Raw genomic sequence first — 6939 nt, 5'->3', positions numbered from 1 at the left:
TAAAGGTTAGGGTAAGGGTAAGATGGGTTAAGGTTTAGGGTAAGGTGGTAAGGATAGGGGTTTTATGAGGGTAATAGGGTTATCTAGCGGTAAGGAGGACTAGGGTTTAAGGTTAGGATGGGTAAGGATAGGGGTTAAGTGTTAGGCGTTAGGTTAAAGATAGGGGTTAAGGTAGGGTAAGGGTAAGGGATAAGGCAAAGGTTGGGGTAGGGTAAGGATAGGGGTTAAGGTTAGGGTAAGGGTTAAGGGTAGGGTAGGGTTTAGGTTAGGGTAAGGGTCAGGGGTAGGGGTTAGGGTAAAGGGTAAGGATAGGGGTTTACGGTAAGGGTAAGGGTGGAAGAGGTAAGTTTAGGGTAAGGGTAAGGGTAGAGGGTAGGGGGTTAAGGTTAGGGGGTAAGGGTAAGGATAAGGATAGGGTTTAGGTTAGGGTAAGGGTCAGGGGTAGGGTTAGGTTAGGTTAGGGTAGGTAGGGTCATATGGTGTAAGGGTAGGGAGTAGGGGTTAGGTAAGGGTAAGGGTAAGGGGTTTAGGTTAGTAAGGGTAGTCAGGGTAACGGGGTTTAGTAAGGTAAGGATAAGGGTCAGGGGGGGTTAAGGTTAAGGGTAAGGGTACAGGTAAGGGTAGGGGTTAAGGTTAACCCCTATCCTTAACCTAACCCTAACCTTAACCCCTATCCTTACCCTTACCCTAACCTTAACCCCTATCCTTACCCTTACCCTAACCTTAACCCCTATCCTTACCCTTACCCTAACCTTAACCCATACCCTTACCCTAACCTTAACCATTTTACATTTCTACTTCAATGGGGTAGGGACGTTCCAAGGATTCCGGATAGCAAGGGCCCATTGAGTTATCATAATAACGTGTCACCATGGGCCTACTACTGTCTGTGTTCTACTGTGTTTTTCATTGTGGTTTGTACAGTATGAATTCAGAGAGGTTGGCATGAGAGTGCTTGGCCCCGGCCCAGCCGCCGACCAGTTCCTGTATGAGTGGATGGTGTGCCTATCTGCCTTTAAGAACCACAGTCTGTGTAGGACCAAATTTGCAACAGCTGAGGAGCAGAGGCCACTTTATGGTTGCATTTTCACAGTCATCCAATCTTCTCTTGGACACGTCCATACACACAGAAACACACACACACACGAATCSACAGTCACACGGAATCACAGACCATCAATAGGCTCTCGCTGTGCTCTCYGTCATCTAATCTCTTTCTGGGCTTACCACACCATGAAGTACTGACCTCTTCCCTGAGTACGATTGTCACCAGAGGTATTCTATCCGTGCCTCTCCCTGTGGTATTCAACTACTTACTGTAGGTGACCAACACACAATCATGAGGTCCAACTTTCACAGGAAGCAGCCATATTACACACTGTAGTCTGCATTTACTCTTCTACTAGGGAGGCTCCAGAGAAACATGACTGGGCCATCATGTCTTGTATCTTAAGCCATTTTACTACAAAGGCTATTCTTTGAGCTTCTGATGACTTTTGGATTCATTCACACTCTGACAAGTATAGCTGGATGACTCATGGTTTACATAACCGTAGAAAGACCAAACAGTCAACAGCGAGATGAGAGAGAGAGATGATGAATGACTGCATCCAACACTTGTGATCTTCAGAATGTCTCAGTCGTGAGCTGTATGTTTCCATTATGCTAATGCYAAAAACTGACCCCGTTCCAAAACTCTGTGATGTGATCCCTCCACACTGACTCAGTGACAAGCTTGTGGAGACAGTAGTATATGTATATGTAATATATATRTTTTATTGTTATTATTATTATTATTTATTTGGATTTCTTCTGGGGGGGGTCTCGGATGGTTGAGGGGCAGRTCTTGGAGAACTGTGGGGGGATCTTGGAGGGCAGGCGGTTGGGAGCTTGGGCCAGTGGCTGATGGATCACTGGTTCAGGTCCCCGTTTATTAATTTTTTACCTTGAGTAGGGCGTTGACCCTGGTTGCTTCTGTGTGTTGCTCTGGATGGGAGTCTGTTAGATGACTAATGTGATGTAGTTGTTGAGCAGCTTCACAGCAAGTATATTGTGTGTTTTAAACATTCAATAAAAAAAAATGTAAAAACATATAATGATAATTTCATCTACTTTTTAAGTGGGGAAGTTCAAATGTAGCAGATATGATGTGTACATGTGGTTTGTTTTAGAGTTTTCACTTTCTATTTGTTGGCTGCAGACTGCACTATTAGACATGAATCATAAAATTTCTTCACACTCTACATATCAGCATTAATATCATTTTGCATGTTCAGACAGTGGTATAGTTTGGGGGATGGAAAACCACAGACATCCACAGACGTGGCATTGTGTGTTTGTTTCTCCAGCCTTCCCCAATCTTGAAGGCAGAAGTGAGAAACGGTTAGAAGTGCGACCAATGCTTTCCTGTGAGCATGGAACCCAGACGGTTGTCTGAGAAGCTCTCACGCAAACGCTGGACGGGAACCATGGTAACGGCATGTTGCAGGCACAGAAGCGGAAGCGAGCCAGTGACTGAGGAAGTTGTTGGTTTTTTGATGGCCATAGACTTGGTTTCATGACTATACCGTCACTCCACCCAGTGGAAGGACAGTCTGCAGGCGTGGGAAAGAGCATTGACGACACAGATCACACAGATGTCTACTGATGTCTAGTTCCACGGACTAAGACTCATCCACTTCCTTGTTGACTTCATCATGTTGTACATGCAAAGCTAATGTTTCATCATGTCAATTGATGCTGTTGATATTCAATATGCAATCAAAATATGTCACACAGGCTGCAGTGCACCTGTCTGTGAAAGACCCATACCGTATCTTACAGCCATCAGTACTAGGTGCTAGTGACAGGCGTCATATCTTTCTGTCTGCCTCAAGGGCCATAAATACAACAGCAATAGCAGCAACAGGGACCCAACCAGAGACAAGCAAACCACAGAGACTTGTGTTACTGCTACCGTCTGCTACCCCGGAAACAGTGGCGTACAGTAAGTCTCACCTGCCTAAGACAGCCCACCATTCCATCCTTCACTTTTACTGTCTTTTCTCAGAGGTGGGTGCTCCAAGCAGATATTTACCAGTGATCTAGCCAGAGAAACTTTAGTGAAGTATTATAGTACTAGCAGCCAGGGCTTGGTGAATTGTGACAACAATCATAGAGGTTTTACTAGCTGTAGCCCAGGCAGTCTTCCTCCCTCCAGAGATGTTAGTGGATCCAGCCTGTTATGGTGGTTATGACCCCCAGTTAGATGGACTCTGTTAAGATTTTAATAGTCTGGTCTTGGTTTCGAAGTCCCAGAGAGAAGTTAATAACAATTAATCGTTAACAAATATTTGGCAAATAAGCACAAAGTAACTGCAAACTCATGGCGGTCGCTCCCGGGCCCTGACGTTCTCGCAGTCGTCTGGCCCATGCTGGGTTTGATGGAGGGAAAGTATCTTAAAGCACAGATTGAATTTCATCCCAATTCTCTGCATCTCTTTTTTTTCTGTGGATACTGAGAGCATTTTTCTGCTTTCAATTCCTATCCATCTCTCTGTGTTCTATATCCATCCTCCTTGTCAGGCTGTGATTGAGGCGAGTAACATATCTACTGAATGTCCTTAACTGTCTCTCAAGAACACTAAAGCATACCCACCAAAAGAGAATCAGGCTTTACTACTCATTCCATAAGCTCAGCCCCTGGATCCACGTTTTTGTATTTAAGTATTTATCTTGAGGTAGTATGTATTACATATACAGTATTGTGTTAAACTTCACTGTAAATGTATGTTAACTTTTTTGGTTATGCAATGTCTGTCTGTGTGTGAGAGACTGTGTCTCATCATGTGATACTGGTATGTGGCTGCTGGGGTGGCTGTCATCTCCAGAGCGTTGAGTCTCCCTTAGCCACACCTGCCACAGCATGGCTAGAGCCTGGCATGCCTCAACCCAACTCTTCCAATGCTGTGACCAGGCTGACCAGGCATGCCACCAATCGTCTAGCTCTGAGGGAGAAAGAGAGAGAAGAGAGAAGAGAGAAGAGAGAGAAAGAGAGAGAGAGAGAGAGGGAGTAGAGAGGAGAGAGAGAGAGAGAGAGAGAGAGAGAGAGAGAGAGAGAGAGAGAGAGAGAGAGAGAGAGAGAGAGAGAGGAGAGAGAGAGAGAGAGAGAGGGAGAGAGAGAGAGAGAGAGAGAGAGAGAGAGAGGAAGAGAGAGAAGAAGAGAGAGAGAGAGAGAGAGAGAGAGAGAGAGAGAGAGAGAGAGAGAGAGAGAGAGAAAGGGAGAGAAAGGGAGAGATCCTTTGAGGCCTGGGCGGCTGAGGGAAAAACCACTCCGTGCCTTGTAGGGTTCTGTGGTGCTTAGGCATGGTGTACACCCACAAAACATGGGCCTCAGTCTAAACATGACAGAGGTGACGCAGAAATATCACATAAAACAGTATTAAAAAGAGAGAGAGTGTGTGTTTTTGCATGTGCATGCGTGCATGCAAAAGAGAGAAGAGAGAGAGGAAACAGAGAAAAGGTGTCATAATTTATGTGCTAAATAAATACTAGACTAATCACAGGTGGGAGCTCCTCTGTCAACRCGAAACAAAAGAAAATAGAGGACCAGATTTTGTTGGATTTGTCTGTCATTTATAGATCCTTAAAGTTCCAATAGAAGCTACAAATGGTCTGGCTAACACATTCAGTGACAGGAACCACAGCTCCGGATATTCTGGCACAACTGAAATTAATTCTTGCTTAATGACTCTAGTTTTATTCAGTCATAACTCAGCAACTTAATGATAGACACTCACTGTGCCAATCAGCACAATACTATGCTTTCTGCTTGAAAATCATGCAGAACACTAAATTTAATTTTGATGTCTTGTGGTTTGGTGAGAGTTGTGTCTTATGGGAAGCCCCACATTGTCATGTGACCATCACCATAAAGGTTACTGGGTGCAGCACGTCTTCCAAATTGAATGTACCACAGGTAAGGATGAGTCATTGAGGGAGAATGAAGACAATGACCTAAAAAAGCATCTTGTTCGTTTTCCCAGAACTTTTTTCTTACTCTAGCCAAGGAATTTCCCCCAAAAAGCCTCCCAAGCTAAAATTGTCATTCAAACCTTTATTTTGCATGACAATTTATGAACCTTTATGAACCTGATCAAAATTCAACACATTCAATTATGCACAAAGAAGCATGTACGGTAAACATAAAATCATGGACTGTAAATGACAAAATTGAATGTACATAGTGTGAATACGGGTAGATATATTGATTGTGATAGGTTTGGCCAGCTAGAACAGTGATTTATCCATTCAGAAGTGATCGCTTAGCGATCCCGTAGTTACTATGGTTGGTGACGGTAAGTATCAATAGTACGGTCAAATCAAATCCAATTTGATTACGTAACATGCTTTGTAAACAACAGGTGTAGACTAACAGTGAAATGCTAACTGGACTAACAGTGAAATGCTAACTGGACTAACAGTGAAATGCTAACTGGACTAACAGTGAAATGCTAACTGGACTAACAGTGAAATGCTAACTGGACTAACAGTGAAATGCTAACTGGACTAACAGTGAAATGCTAACTGGACTAACAGTGAAATGCTAACTGACGGGTCCTTCCCAACAATGCAGAGAGAAAGAAAATAGAGAAATAATAGAAAGGTTAACACATATTAATAAAAGTAATAATAAACACACATGAGTAATGATAACTCGGCTACATACACGGTGTACGACTACTGAGTCTATGTGCAGGGGTATGAGGAAATTGAGGTAGATACAATATTCAGGACCAGTCAAAAATTTGGACACACCTAATCATTCCTGGGTTGTTCTTTATTTTTACTATTTTCTACATTATAGAATAATAGTGAAGACATCAAAACTATGAAATAACATATATGGAATCATGTTGTAACCAAAAAAGTGTTAAACAAATCTAAATATATTTTATATTTGAGATTCTTCAAAGTAGCCACCCTTTGCCATGATGACATCTTTGCACACTCTTGGCATTCTCTCAACCAGCTTCATGAGGTAGTCACCTGGAATGCATTTTAATTAACAGGTGTGCCTTGTTAAAAGTTCATTTGTGGAATTTCTTTCCTTAATGCGTTTGAGCCAAGCAGTTGTGTTGTGACAAGGTAGGGGTGGTATACAGAAGATAGCCCTATTTAGTAAAAGACCAAGTCCATATTATGACAAGAACAGCTCAAATAAGCAAAGAGTGTCACACTCTGATCTGTTGCACCTGTCTTTGTGCTTGTATCCACCCCCTCCAGGTGTTGCCCCTTTTTCCCATTATCCCCAGTGTATTTATATCTGTGTTCTCTGTTTGTCTGTTGCCAGTTCGTTTTGTTCGTCAAGTCTACCAGCGTTTTCCCCTTGCTTCTGTTTTTTTCTATTGTTCCTGTTTTCTAGTTTTCCTGGTTTGGACCATTCTGCCTGCCCTGAGCCTGCCTGCCGTACTGTACCTTGTCACACCGCCCTGGATTATTGACCTCTGCCTGCCCTGACCCTGAGACTGCCTGCCGTTCTGTACCTTTTGATTCTGATTTGGATTACTGACCTCTGCCTGCCCTTGACCTGTCATTGGGCCTGCCCTTGTTCTAGTAATATACTTTTGTTACTTCGACACTGTCTGCATCTGGGTATTCCCTAAAACGTGATAAAGAGAAACGACAGTCCTTCATTACCTTAAGGTCAGTCAATCTGGTAATTATCAAGAACTTTTAAAGTTTCTTCAAGTGCAGTTGCAAAAACCATCAAGCGCTATGATGAAACTAGTTCTCATGAGGACCGCCACAGGAAAGGAAGACCCAGAGTTACCTCTACTGCAGAGGGTAAATTCATTAGAGTTAACTGCACCTCAGATTACAGCCCAAATAAATGCTTCACAGGGTTCAAGTAACAGTCACATCTCAACATCAACTGTTCAGAGGAGACTATGTAAATCA

This window comes from Salvelinus sp. IW2-2015, linkage group LG9, assembly GCF_002910315.2.
Source record: "Salvelinus sp. IW2-2015 linkage group LG9, ASM291031v2, whole genome shotgun sequence".
Taxonomy (NCBI): domain Eukaryota; kingdom Metazoa; phylum Chordata; class Actinopteri; order Salmoniformes; family Salmonidae; genus Salvelinus; species Salvelinus sp. IW2-2015.
The sequence above is the reverse complement of the archived record's forward strand: the minus strand, read 5'-3'. Positions refer to the sequence as shown.